Here is a 15,322-nt window from a genome sequence, read left to right as displayed (position 1 = left end):
CCCATGCTGCTTTTTTACAGCAACATGCCAGCAGTTGACTCGGTGCTCTAAGAGTTTCCCACAGTTCCTGCTGCTTCTCTCTTGAAGATAAGCCAAAAAATAAATGTATAAATGAGGGTGACTCTGCTCTGGTTTAGGGAGCCATGAATACGTGCGATGGCTGGGATGGGGATGGGGTGGGAATGATGGGGTTTCTCCTAGTGCTTCAGTTGATGGCCAGAATCGGTTTTGCTTAGGGAGAAATACTGTACTCAGAACCTCAAAAGAACCTAAGCAGTGTCTTGCTGCATCAGACCCAATCCAGCATTCTGTTCTCAGAATGGCTCACCATAGACATATGGGAAGACCACAAGCAGGCCATGAGCACAGAAGCCCTTTGCCCACTGATGTTCCTCAGAAACTGGCACTCAAAGGCTCAGTGCCTTTGGTATTGGAGGTAGTTCTGAATCAGGAAGTTTAATTGGGAATACATAGAGAACATGCATCTGAGACCAGGATTTACCATCTTGTGAGGTCTGGAAGGTCTGTGCCTATCAGCAGTACCAATAGGAGTTGTTTGGATGCTATCACTCACCTCCCAAGAGAATTCATTGATAGTTTTGAAGGAGAGTAATTCCAGTAAGAGTCCTACGACGTTTTAACCCAAGAAGGCTTGAGTCATACTTTGCTGGCTAACTCTAGTCATGGGCAGGCCCCAACACCACCATCAATAAATTCTGCTGGCATATTTGAACTGACTTTGGTTTCCTTCAAAGTGCCTGCAGATGCTTCCGATTCTCAGGACACTTCCTAGGACTGCCTGCATAATTGCCTTGAATTTCACTTAGGGGTTAGTTCACTGGCTTCTCTCTAATTGGAGATGAAACACAATTTTGTACCATTTTTTTTAAAGAAAAAAAAACCAGGAAAGCAACATTTCAAGTTGTCATGTTTGAAATCCTGAGTTGGCACACCTTTCAGTTTCAGCAGGTATCACTGGAATATGGGGAGCTGACTTAAAGGTAAAGGTAAAGGTAAAGGGACCCCTGACCATTAGGTCCAGTCGTGACCGACTCTGGGGTTGCGGCGCTCATCTCGCTTTATTGGCTGAGGGAGCCGGTGTACAGCTTCTGGGTCATGTGGCCAGCATGACTAAGCCACTTCTAGCGAACCAGAGCAGCGCACAGAAACACCATTTACCTTCCCGCCGGAGCGGTACCTATTTATCTACTTGCACTTTGACGTGCTTTCGAATTGCTAGGTTGGCAGGAGCAGGGACTGAGCAACGGGAGCTCATCCCGTTGCGGGGATTCGAACCGCCGACCTTCTGATTGGCAAGTCCTATGCTCTGTGCTTTAACCCACAGTGCCACCCGCGTCCCTAGGGAGCTGACTTACACTGAGACAATTAGTCTATCTAACGCTATATTGTCAAAAACTAACTGGCAGAGGATCTCTGGGGTTCCAGGCAGGAGCCTTTCTCAGCCCTTCCTGGAGTTGCCAGAGATTGAACCTGAGACCTTCTGCATGCAAAGCAATTGCTCTACCACTAAGCTACGTCCCTTCTGCACCAGCATGGCAGGAGTGGCCCTTCTTTTGGGGAAGAGTAGATGGAAAGTACAAGGGAATTGAAAATATACGTCTAAAACAACTTGCTAAGAAGACTATTTAAAGAGGTGCAATGAACATGTAGAATGGGCAAGTTCCACTCGATAATTTTCAAAATAGGGCTCCCTCAGTTCTCAGGGGAAGGAGCAGTTAGAATAAACATGGAAATGTTGCCATGTGGCTTCAACAAGTCATATCTAAGGAATGGGGAGAATTTTAAATCAGTTCACATTTAAAGGTGAGTCTACTTAATTCACACTTTCTGAAACTATATGCAAACTGAAAAAGCCATCCTTCAACATTTGCACTTTCCCAAATTGTACATTGCAATTCTCCTGTGAAGTGATATGTATAAAATCATTTAGTAGGGTAAAGTGTGTATAAAAAATGCACATATTAGTGACAATAACATACAAAACTGCATTATATTTCTGTAATATTAAGTTGTTTCAAACTCTTTTTAATATTGTATAATAATGTGTTTTGATGTCAATGTTTTGTTTTAATTTTTGTAACCCTCCCCCAGGACCTTATGGCGAAATGCAGGTAATACATTATAGTTTTAAGAGTGGAAGAATGAGAAACTGGGGAAGTTGAAATTGACAGATACACTTATCTCTACCATATATATATATATAGCTCTAAAAAAATCTCTTGCATGAGATAAGCAACAGAGCTGTACAACTTATTTAGTTTGGAACAGAGGCAGAATTTAGAGCTGCTGGGATTCAAGTGCATAAGCTCCTGTGTGTGTCTGTGTGTCTGTGTGTGTGTTTGTGTGTTGGGCACTGCAAGGACCTCAAAGCCGTTCTCTCCGGCACAGCAGTACCATCTTCCAATGCAGTTAACCCCCTTCCGTCCTGCTTTGATAACCAGAAGTGCGGACAAAAATAACCAGCCTTTCCTCTCTAATGACCTATTTCCAATTTATTCTTTGGCATCAAATCTTATAAAAGAAGAATAAGAAGGACTGAAAGGACTGGCCAATCAATATAACGCTGAAAGCTCGGGTTTATTGATCCACTCTCTGGATTTTGCTAGAATCAAAAGAAACGCAAACCAGGGCAAAAAAACAACAACAGCAACAAGCCACAAGGAAAGGATGGGAATTGTCTAACTAAGACTCCTATTACTGTTTTGGGTGTCTTCCTGTTTGTTCGTGGAAGCATCCCTGGAGGAGGTTGGGGGTTTGAGTTGGCGGTGTCCTACTACCCTTTTGTAGCAGAGAGGGACAGAACACTATGGAAGTAATTACAGTCTAATCTGCTGAACTTAGTCATGGCTGGGAAGAAGGACTGGCAAGAGGAAGAATAGGGGTGTCTCAGGTCCTGCTGAGAGCCCCCTGAAAAGCTGGACATTTGCCCTGGGGAACTGATGTTGCAAGGGATGCTGCTGCTGCACAGACAAGCACTGCCCCCCACTCCACTTTCCCTAACTAGAGAAAGCATCTGGCTACAGAAACATGCTTCCAGCTTTCCCATCATCTGACAGAAAGGGGTCTGTAACAAACCAACTTTAGCCTTGCTAACATCCCCACTGCAACTATATCAGTGAGTTTGAGAAGTTGGATACCTTCTAACTGCCCAGTGCAGGCTGAAATTAAGGGAACTCCACCTTGGTTTAGAGTCCATCCCACAAAGAACTTCAGGAACTAGAGCTATTTTTAGCCATCTCACCCCTTGCTTTTTCCTGTAAGACCAATTGCAGTCGTTAACAGTCCTCAACAGGTTTATCCCAGCTCTCAGCTAATCACCCGTTCCCACCACCCTTCTGAGTAATACCCCTCCCCACCCTCTCACTATATTTAAGGGTCTGGTGACTTCTGTTTCAGTGTATCTGAAGAAATGTGCATGCATATGAAAGTTCATACCAATAACAAACTTAGTTGGTCTCTAAGGTGATACTTGCCGATCAAAAGGTCGGCGGTTCGAATCCCCGCGGCGGGGTGCGCTCCCGTTGCTCGGTCCCAGCGCCTGCCAACCTAGCAGTTCGAAAGCACGTCAAAGTGCAAGTAGATAAATAGGGACCGCTTACTAGCGGGAAGGTAAACGGCTTTCCGTGTGCTGCGCTGGCTCGCCAGATGCAGCTTGTCACGCTAGCCACGTGACCCGGAAGTGTCTGCGGACAGCGCTGGCCCCCGGCCTATAGAGTGAGATGGGCGCACAACCCTAGAGTCTGGCAAGACTGGCCCGTATGGGCAGGGGTACCTTTACCTTTAAGGTGATACTGGAAGGATTTTTTAAATTTTGTTTCGACTACAGGAACTATAGTTTTTTAAGGGTGCTGAGAATTGTTATGAGGCACTTGTTCCCCTCCCAGAGCTACAATTCCAGGAGTTTCCTTGTGAAGAGGGATTGACTGTTAAATTACACTGAGAATTTGACAGTGGAATAAACTCCCTCGGGAGCTGGCGAACTCTTCATTGGAGGTTTCTAAACAGAGGTTGGATGTCTATCTGTCATGGATGCTTTAGTTAAGATTCCTGCATTGCAGGGGGTTCGACTAGATGATCCTTGTGGCCCCTTCCAATTCTATAAATCCTATGATTCTATTTAATTGTAGCTCTGTGAGGGGAAAAGGGGTCCCCTAACTAAAACAAGTCCACGAATGCAAAGACCTGTGCCATCCTTCTTCCCCACTGTCTCGTCTCCCTGCCTGGACTGTAATTCTGCTTTGGAGAGTTGCTGGAACCCTCAGGACAGATTTAGGAGCAAGGTGATGAGAAGGAAGGTAGGAAAGGTCTGCTGCACAGGGGAAAGTCCTTGTGGTGGCAAAAGGGTTTAGCTGGACACTGTAAACCCATGCAGGATCTGTATACGTGAAGGCAGGATCCCTCTTCATGCAGACAACCCTACATGTGTACAGCCTGCATGCACACAGGCCAGTGAGGTAGGACTAGCAGGCCCAAGCCTGACCCCCTCCTTTAAGCAGAAGTGGATTTAGGGGAGCTCAACTGGTTCAGTTGCACTGGGAGCAGAGCCTCAGGGGCAGGGATGGGGGAAGGGGGCGGTGGGTGGGCAGGGATGGTGGGGGCAGACTGACCCGGGTGTCTTCACTGAGGGGGTGACATTTGGCGTGCCGCCTGCCCGCGACTCCCAAGCCTATGCTGAGCTGTAGGGGGAAGGGGGGGAGCTGTGCTGCTTTGCCAGCGGCATTCCCCCCTTCCCCCAGTTTTGACAGCTGGGGGAGGCTTGGGAGTCATGGGTGGGCGGCATGCCAAACGTCCTCCATTGGCGGCTCACTCTGCCCCTGTGGGTGGCTCGCTCTGCCCCCGGCTGCGGGGCGCACACACTGCTCCGTTCACCCAACAGCTATCCTGCACCTGGGAGGGTACTCTCCATGCCCTGCCCCCCTCCAGAGAATGCCCCGCCCCTCAGGAGCACACCCCGCCCTACTTGGGAGCACGCTTGCCCTGGGCAGCACAGGCATATCCTCCACCACTGCTCAGGGGTGCTGCAGGCAGTGCCACAACTATGATGCAGAATGGAAATTGAGAGGCAGGAATGGAGCACTGAATTTTGGGCATCACACAGGGCACTGCTGTGACCCCAAGGTCCACGACTGCTTCAGGTCTTCGCTATGCACTCTGTGCTGCTATCTCAATGGATGAACGGGTCATAAGTGAACATGCCCTCTGAGGCAAGTGGTGAAAACAAGGGCACGCCATGATTTACATTCCAGCGCCAGCATGGAGACTCCAGCGCCAGTACAGAGGCCATTTTCAACTTCCTCTGCTTGTTGAACATAATCTGTGCCTCATTTCCCTATCAGAAGGTATGGAACAGGATTCGGAATGAGCATTTAACTGCAGCGCAACTTCCTTTATCTAAATGGCTTGAAGAAAACATCAGACATTCAGGTCAACGCAGGTAGCGCTTGATTAGGAGGTGTCTGATTTGAAACGCATCAGATGCCATCATTTCAAATGTAAAACTTGAATTAGCACATTCAGTAAATAATATTTGAAACTCGTGGGAGGTCAGATGGCAACGAACTCCTGCAGCCTAGCGCCTTCCAGATGTTTTGAACAACAACTCCCACCAGCCCCAGCCAGCATGGCCAATGGTCAGGGATGATGATAATTTAAATACAAAGCACCTGGACAGCACCAAGTTGGGAAAGACTGCTCTGCAATGATTCATGCTGAAGCAAGGCTGTTTCAGAAACAAGCCACCCCTAGCCCTTGGAATAAGATGCCATGTGTATCTCAAAATTATTATTGTTGTTTTTATTATTATTTATTAAATTTGTGAGGGACGCGGGTGGCACTGTGGGTTAAACCACAGAGCCTAGGACTTGCCGATCAGAAGGTCGGCAGTTTGAATCCCTGCGGCGGGGTGAGCTCCCGTTGTTCTGTCCCTGCTCCTGCCAACATAGCAGTTCAAAAGCACATCAAAGTGCAAGTAGATAAATAGGTACTGCTACGGTGGGAAGGTAAACAACGTTTCCATGCGCTGCTCTGGTTCGCCAGAAGCGGCTTAGTCATGCTGGCCACATGACCCGGAAGCTGTACGCCGGCTCCCTCGGCCAATAAAGTGAGATGAGCGCCGCAACCCCCGAGTCGGCCACGACTGGACCTAATGGTCAGGGGTCCCTTTACCTTTACCTATTAAATTTGTATACCTCACAGGTGACTCACAACATAAAAATTCAAAATGAGAACACAAGATACATAATAAAAACAAAAACAAACCAATAACCCCCTTTCCCACAAGCACATTTAAAAGGCCATATAATATTTAATCAGTCAGAAACATGGGTATAGAGAAACATTTTTGCTTGGCACCTAAAGCTGCATATGTAATGAAGGTACCAGGCAAGCCTCCCAGAGGAGAGCATTCCACAAAAGGGGTGCCACCACAGAGAAGACCCATTCTCATGTTGCCAACCTGTGGCAACCTGTCTTGTGGAGGGGGCACATGAAAAGGGGCCTCAGATGATGATGTCAGGGTCTGGGTTGGTTCATATGGGGAGAGGCAGTCCTTGAAGTATTGTGGTACATCAGCCATTTAAGGAGCCTTAAAGAAACAAGACTTTCCAGTGTGGCTAAGGCTCAATGGAGTGTCGCCATTAAGGCCCAGGCACCATATTTTGGTCCCAGTACAAGTTTACTGCATGAATCCTCTGCTAAACACATACTACAATCTCATCCCAGGCACACAAATCTCATTCAATAAATGTTTCTATTTTAATTTTGGAATAACACTTTCCACATTTATGACATTAACCCCCCCACCCCAAGTACACAAAGACATACATCTTCACTGTCCCCTCACCTCCCTTAATATTAGGGTGATGCCAGAATTTGCTCTCCAGTTTCTCAAAAAAACTTCCACTTTTCTTCTTCGTGCTCAGGGTGCTTTAAAATTTATTGAGAATTCATGGGGCAAGGGTTTTCAAGATTAACTTTTCATTACAATGTGAGAGGTATGTGTATGTTTTAGTATCTTATATACGCATTTCTCCAGCACATTGCAGCCTCCCTGATTGCCTACGCTGATAATATTAAAGAAAGCCTGTGGGAGAAATTACCCCGTGAGATATTTCTTGGGTTTCAAATGGAGTGCAAACACCAGGGGAGGCTGCAGAGGGCAGAACACTGGAAGAATTATTTGTAGAATTAAAGGTCACCCCCCCCCCCCAGTAACTTGCAAAGTAAAGTAAGTATGACAGAAGCCCGGCAACCCACCCATGAGAATGGCACCAAAATGTTCTCTCACCCCCTTATAATTCAACAATTATAATTGTTGAATGCATTTTCCCTCATTAATTGATGGAAATGGTTGGGGGGAAAGGGATAAATTTCTACCCCAACACTATTTAATACAGTACAACATTCAGCCTGAGGAAGAATCCTGAGAAGTTTTGTTTTGTAACTTTTTCTGGCCCAAATAAAGGTGTTATCCTGTCAATGTTTTGATTTATTTTATTTATTGATCAGCATGGCTGTAAGCATGTTTGAAACAAATTGATTTCCATTAAAGCTTCATTTTTTCCACCTTTTGCCTTGTGAAATCATGACTCATCACCCCAAAGACAACTTCTCTTGCAAGTTCACACTCACTATATAGTTCACACTCAATATATAATGGGAACCCAATCTTGCCCCATGCTAGAACACCTTCAGGTTTTTTAAACGAGTGCCGGCTGTAAAACATGCCAGCAGCCTCCCACTGTCTCTGAGATCAATGTCCCTGATTATTATTGTGCTTTGTCCATATAACCAGCCTCACTCCCGGGTATGCACAAGGAACTCTGAGAGACAGTCAGTTCTTGATAAAGCTCACTGTTTAGAAGACTGCTTTTTCTACACTTAACACTGTTTTGACTAGCCCCAAGCTGAAGTCACATGATCTGGACGATAGGTACACAAATTCAGAGTAAAAGGTTTCCATAAATATCTTCAAACATGACCTACACATTCATGTGAACGCACACACACACACACTTCATGGTAATGAAAATTGAAACCTGGGGTAGATTCCTGTAGATCTCCAGCCTCCCAATAAGAAATTCCCTTTTCGTCAACCTTGGACCACACAGTCCCCCTTTGCCCTGCTCTCACGGATCGGCCACCAAAGTAGCAGCTGCAGTTCTGTTCATCTGATAAAGATTTTTTATTGACAAAAAGTCATCTTTTATTTAAAAGAGAGAGACAGACAGAGACAGAGAGAGAGCAAGGAAGATAGAAAGCCAGGGGCAGATTGTGTGATGCCAGCGATAAACAGCCTATTGCAGCAAAGTTTAATTAAAAATTATTGTTACAGTTGCATGTAAGGAGCCCACCCCTCATCAGGGGAAATGGATTTCCGATAGATCTTCAGAATAAGTCCATTGGTGTGTGTATTATTTGAAGACATAATGAATAGAGGGCAAGAGAAGGGAAGCAGCTGAGGAGAGAATTGCAAATTGGTAGCCCCCAAACAGACTAAAATAGACATTTATTCAAAAGCATTAGGACAGGTTTTCTGCCGGAACAGGTTTTCTATCATTGTGGGAGGAGATGCCCCGTGGTTCAAGATTTTCCTTATCTAATCCTTGAGGTCAAATGCCAACAGCAGCTTGTTCTATCTTCCTGCTTCCTTATAGGAAAAAAAAGCGGAATGGTGATTACTGGCCAGACCGCCTTTTACACACTCTTGTGCCCAGGGAACTGGACTCAAGCTGTGGATGGCCGCTCTGCAATCAGGGGACAGCATAAGGGAATGGGCTGTTGTAAAATGAGTGTCAGCAAGGGCCTTTAAAAATAGAACAAAGCCACAGCAGAGAGAATGTCATTCTAGCAGGCCCGACCTTTTCACGTAAACTAATCGATTTCAAGGCATATTGTCAAAGAGGTTCTGTGCTGAAAGATTGTAGGGTGGTGATGGCTGGTGGGTTCTCTCTCTCTCTCTCTCTCTCTCTCTCTCTCTCTCCCCCTTTCTCAGGAGGATTAAAAGAACAGTAGACATTCAAATGTTAACAGATGTTGCATCCTAGCACAGCGGAGTTTTGCTGTTCTTAAGCGGTTGCAGCTGAAATCTGCAGAGCTGAGGAGCTGGAACTGGAAGAACTGGAAGAGGAAATGGACAAAGGGTTTCATAATGGAAGTGGTCACCACTGCTGCTTAGGTTGAAGACACATGACCGACTTAAAATGCAGCCAGGTCATTCCCACCCACCCCCACACAAATCAAAGCTGGTCTGCTGGAAAACATATCAAACCACAGAAACGACAGGGCAGAGGTGGATTGTGGGTAACATGTGTACACCACATCCCCAACCAGCGGCGGGAGTGCAGTGCTTGCAGAGTAGCTGCATGCACAGCAATCACACAACCCGTTCACCCACTTCGTGGCTTTTTCAAAATGGTAAACAGAAGCTTGCAGAACTATGGCTCAGTGATGGAGCTCCATGCTTTGAATGGTGAAGGTCCCCCTATTCAGTCCCTCGGATTCCCAGGTAGGGATGAATGCCTGTTTGAAATGCCAGAGACTTGCTGCCATTCAGAATAGATCACCAGGTGCGGCCAAGACGGTTTCAGACTGATGGAAGCTGTAGACCAAAACATGTGGAGGGCAGTATGTTGGCTACGCCTGGGATAGACAATGTTGAGCTTGATGGACCAATGACCAGGTTCAGAATCAGAGAGCTTTTCTGTTCCAGGATTGACAGGGAGATCTCAGTTCAGCAGGGCTTTTGTGAAGAAGCCAGCAACACCTTCATATGGGGACTGCCTGTTATGGCAGGGCTGCCATGCAACCAGCTTTTCCTTCCATACAATCCGCACTAGGAGCAGATCCACACCAGGCATTTAAAGGACATTCAAAGCACATGACTTCCCCCAAAGAATCCTGGGAACTGTAGTTTCCCCCTCCCAGAGCTATGATTCCCATATTCCTTAACAAACTACAGAACCCATGATTCTTTAGGGGGAAGCCCTGTGCTTTAAATGTGCATCAACTATGCTTTAAGTGTATGGTGTAGATCTGCTCTGGGTCATGAGCTCATGGGGATTACTGAGCACTAGGACTGAGGGGACATTTGCACTGACTGCTATGTGTATAATCCATTTGTTTTTGATTCCACATTCAGCTTCTGTTGTTTCCCTGGCACTGCATGCTTCGATGACTTGCTAACCTCTGGGCTGTTTTTCACTTGCTGTTGTCCGTTTTTGAAGAGGCACAAGAAGTGATATAGTACAATTTTGTATTGTATTATCCCTCTGTTCCTCCACTCATCAGTGAACCCTCTATTTCTTCTGCGATTCCAGCTCCAAAGGCAGAAGCTGTGCGTATGTGATCTTGCACATCTTTTAAGACGCTGGCTTGCCAGATGATGAGAGTGAGGGGGGGAGATGTTTGCCATATACAGCCCCCTTCATACCCACCATCACTGTAAAAGTGTGCAGAGCTGGGAGGAGGTCGTCAAATGCTGTTCAGATGCAGGTCTCTATTTATCTCTTTCAGAGGGAAAACCATAAATGTCATTGTGCCAAATCATCTAATGCCACATTTTTCCTCCTGTTTTTTTTTTTTATAAATGCAAACCATGAGGGATATACTGGAGCTGGTGTGAACGAAGATTAATTGCATGCATACAATTAACAAGCATGTGCAGTTTTATTTGTTGGCAATATAACCAGCAGCCACAGGTAAGACTGTGGTGCCAGTGGGGTAGCGTGCAGTGGGAACCACAGGCCTGGAGGGGAAATGCAACCCTCAGGACTTGCCCCAGGCAACATTCCCTTCTCAGGCCACACTCTTTCTTCCCAGGCTGCATCTCTCACAAGCCCTGCTCTGTGCTCTTTTTAAGTACTTTTGTCTGCCCAGGAATGTCTTTGAAGTTCTAATAATGCCCCTTGCTTGCCTTCATGGAGAGATGAGTATGTTGGAACCTCTGGCTTTTGAGTGACTGGATCGTGGTCTATTGTACAAAAGTAAGAGTCGCACCTGCTGCTTAACCCACTTTTACCTCCATCAAGGTTACCTATGAAGCAATGCTTGATTTGGGACTATAAATCCCACGATTCCTAGCTAACAGGACCAGTGGTCAGGGATGATGGGAATTGTAGTCCAAAAACATTTGGAGGGCTGAGTTTGCCTATGCCTGCCCTGGGCTGTAGATGGTTCCTCACCTAAACTAAGTGCCATGCATGGTGAGGAGTGGAAGTTTAACTCCCCCACCCCACTTGGTGCTATGGCCCTGGCAAGCACCTCCTCTGCAAAGGTGCTGTTTGCATTTGAATCCACCCAGGATTGTGGCAGGGAGAGAAAGAGTGAATCTCCCCATTGCCAACTCTTCAGTCTTGTCCCTACAGAGGACAGAGATGTGATGATGAAAATGCACCAATCCAGCAACGCAGGAATGCATCTGCAATATATTATTCAGCCACTAAAGGTCACTCTGAGACACACAGAAGTGTAGACAAGACTCTCTGCTGGGCAAACAAGGAGGGCAAAGCAAAACAGGCTCTCAAGCAGCATGGAATCCTGTTTGTTCAACCATCAGGCTGTGCCTTTAAACCAGTGTCTTGAGCCTGTTCCCCAAGCACCAAGTTCCTACAGAGTGGAACACAACTTGGATAAGCACCAGGCTTAGGACACAGAAATCTGAAGCTTCCAAATGAGGGGAGATGTTTCATGCATCCCACTTAAGTACTTATTTGGAGAGAGAGCTTTCTACAGAGACGGGACCTGAAGAGGAGAACAATTATATGTAGCTTATATAAAAGATGCCTATTCTCTGGTGCAGGGGGACGCGGGTGGCGCTGTGGGTAAAAGCCTCAATGCCTAGGGCTTGCCGATCGAAAGGTCTGCGGTTCGAATCCCCACGGCGGGGTGCGCTCCTGTTGTTCGGTCCCAGTGCCTGCCAACCTAGCAGTTCGAAAGCACCCCCGGGTGCAAGTAGATAAATAGGGACCGCTTACTAGCGGGAAGGTAAATGGCGTTCCGTGTGCTGCTCTGGCTTGCCAGATGCAGCTTGTCACGCTGGCCACGTGACCCGGAAGTGTCTGCGGACAGCGCTGGCCCCCGGCCTCTTGAGTGAGATGGGTGCACAACCCTAGAGTCTGTCAAGACTGGCCCGTACGGGCAGGGGTACCTTTACCTTTACCTTATTCTCTGGTGCATGCATTGGAAAGCATCAAAGATTGTGTATTTTATGTAAATGTTAAAAGAGTATATTTTACATAAAAGGGCACACAAACTGTGTACAGTGAGACAGAATAATATACAATAGATAGACGTGGGACACACTAGCACCAAAAGGCTAGCGTAGGGCAGAAAGGACCTACGACTGAGTCCCAAAAGACTGAAATGGAACAGAATGAACTGCTCAGCCCATCGCTATGAACAGTAGATTTTTTTTTTTTATTTACAAAAGAAGGTTGAACTTTAAACGAAAAAAGAGACTGATCTCCAAGAAAGAGAAGTTCTGGAACACAATTCTTCCTGGAAGTCATCCCTCAGGAAGAATTTCACCATCTTCTCATATGTGTGGAGGAAGGAGGTGTGGTTGTTCAATGAAGAGAGGAAAATCACTTTGCACATGCTCAGGGGCATTCTTTTTTTGTACTGTAGATTGAATCAATAATCAGTCACTTCTTTCAGAGCAAAGCCTAGATGTTAATAAAAAAAGTATTTTTGTTGGCTCAGATTTAGCCCTGACCTGTTACCAATGCTCCCTGCCTTCCAGCTAGAGAAACCTGCAAACCATCCTGGCGCAGCACAGCAAGCAATTAAAATGGATCTTGCCTCCATCACACCTCTGCCGTCTGCCAATACCCCAAACAGGGAAATGCCCTGCTCCCGCATTGTCATAGCTTCCAGCCAATCAGGAGGGCGTCTGTCTGGAATCTACCCTCTCCTGCAGTTGGACATTTACGGAGTATGAAGAGCTTCCCCTCGGATTGACAAACTGGCAGAGCAGTACAGGCAACTGCTAAAACCTGCCACATCCTAGTTAGTCTGTCTATGAAGGATTGGCTGATAGCTGACAAGTGAAGAATGATTGTGAATAGGGGACGGGAAGGGAATGGCGGGCGAGTGCTGAGTGACAAACTCACTTGGCGCCTTTCCAGAGTGGTCTGTCATTTCCCTCATCCCCTTCCAATACATGTGCAGTTGTTGTTACACATCTTTTGCAAGAATGGCTCCACAAGCACAATCCAACTCTCCTTACACACATTAAGTCTCTGTGTGGAGGCAAATGTATGAAAGATGCCCATAGGTGATTTTTTAAAAAACAGTATCGGGACAGGATGCCTGTGTGTGTGTGTGTGTGCTTTTGTTGTTGTTTAGTCGTTTAGTCGTGTCCGACTCTTCGTGACCCCATGGACCAGAGCACGCCAGGCACTTCTGTCTTCCACTGCCTCCCGCAGTTTGGTCAAACTCATGCTGGTAGCTTCGAGAACACTATCCAACCATCTCGTCCTCTGTCATCCCCTTCTCCTTGTGCCCTCCATCTTTCCCAACATCAGGTTCTTTTCCAGGGAGTCTTCTCTTCTCATGAGGTGGCGAAAGTATTGGAGTCTCAGCTTCAGGCTCTATCCTTCCAGTGAGCACTCAGGGCTGATTTCCTTAAGAATGGAGAGGTTTGATCTTCTTGCAGTCCATGGGACTCTCAAGAGTCTCCTCCAGCACCATAGTTCAAAAGCATCAATTCTTCGGTGATCAGCCTTCTTTATGGTCCAGCTTTCACTTCCATACATCACTACTGGGAAAACCATAGCTTTTACTATACGGACTTTTGTGCTTTTTGTGCTTTTGTACATTGCTGTAAGACACTTTGAGACCTAGATGGTGAAAAGTGGGACTATAATACCTAGTCAGACCATTGGTTCATGTAGCTACATACTGTCTGCACTGCCTGGCAGTGGCTTTCCAAGGTTTCGGATAGGAGCCTTCGCCACCCCTTCCTGGAGATGCCAGGATTTGAACCTGGGACCTTCTGTGTGCAAAGCAGATGCTCTACCACTGAGCTACAGCAGCAAGGGCAATGGGCTGAGCTTTTTCCTTTCCCCTGAAGCAGCAGCTTGGCATTCTGTAAAGCCAAGGATCAGGAACTTCTTCTTTTTTTATTGGCTCAAGGACTGCATTCCCTTCTGGGCAACCCTCCAGGTGCCATAAGCTAATGGTGTGTGGAGACATGAGCAAAAAATGGGCAGAGCAATGAATGTGAGTTTTCTTCACACAACCACACACACTCCCATGCCGCTTTAGCTAGACAGAAACCCCCAAGGAGGCTGCAAAGCAGAACCAGTAAAGGGCATGGCCTAGAGCAGGGGTCTGCAGCCCGCGACTCCGGAGCCGCAAGTGGCTCTTTTACACCTTTGCCGCAGCTCCGGGGCGGATACTAGCGAGGGGAGGAGGCACATTGTGCGCCCCAACACTCCCCACTGTGGCGGGCGCTGTACTGGCTGTGATATCGCATGGGGGCGGTGCGTGCGTTAGTCACGCACCGTCCCAACGTCACCTTCCTGCCCGCTGTCAGATCGCGGCTCTGGAGATATATTTGTTTTAAATGTCACAATGGTTTTGCGGCTACCAGTTTTTTCCCCCTTCGGAAACGGGTCCAAGTGGCTCTTTTTGTCTTAAAGGTTGCAGACCCCTGGCCTAGGGAGAAGGGTGAGGTTTGGGGAGAGTTTCGATGGTCTGTTAAAAAGTCCTAGAGGGTCACACTGGATATGGTCATTGGACGGGACCAAGTTGCAGCATCATGACACACTCAAGAGAGAAAACATGCCCCCACCCACTGTCTTCACACTTTTATACCTCCCTTACTTGGCCTAGAAAAAGCCACAAAGGCTGTACCTCAGGTTAAGAACTTAATTCGTTCTGGAAGTCCGTTCTTAACCTGAAACTGTTCTTAACCTGAAGCACCACTTTAGCTAATGGGGCCTCCCGCTGCTGCCACGCTGCCGGAGCACGATTTCTGTTCTCATCCTAAAGCAAAGTTCTTAACCCGAGGTACTATTTCTGGGTTAGTGGAGTCTGTAACCTGAAGCGTCTGTAACCTGAAGCATATGTAACCCGAGGTACCACTGTATCTCTTTCCTCCCAGGGGAGTTGCTTCAGTCCCTTTGCTTAATTCTGAACTCTTTTCCAGCTTTACAATATCGTCATGCTGGTGCTGGCTTAAGGCAAACAGCAAAAATGCACAATAAATAAATCCTACCCCGTCTCAGTGCACACCCAGGCACCTTGAGAGAACCTTGAAATAGGGACTGGGAAGTATTGTCCTCTGGCTCTTTCCCCA

At 46.9% G+C, this 15,322-nt stretch overlaps 1 non-coding gene across 1 annotated transcript; it reads right to left on the bottom strand.

The window, feature by feature from the left end:
• Positions 1 to 13,983: 13,983 nt before the first annotated feature.
• TRNAA-UGC (transfer RNA alanine (anticodon UGC)) lies at positions 13,984 to 14,052 on the bottom strand. Its single transcript has one exon. It is a non-coding gene; the product is annotated as a tRNA-Ala (tRNA).
• Positions 14,053 to 15,322: the final 1,270 nt, after the last annotated feature.

This window comes from Podarcis muralis, chromosome 15 (genome assembly GCF_964188315.1).
Source record: "Podarcis muralis chromosome 15, rPodMur119.hap1.1, whole genome shotgun sequence".
NCBI classification, from domain to species: Eukaryota; Metazoa; Chordata; class Lepidosauria; order Squamata; family Lacertidae; genus Podarcis; species Podarcis muralis.
The sequence above is the reverse complement of the archived record's forward strand: the minus strand, read 5'-3'. Positions and strand labels throughout refer to the sequence as shown.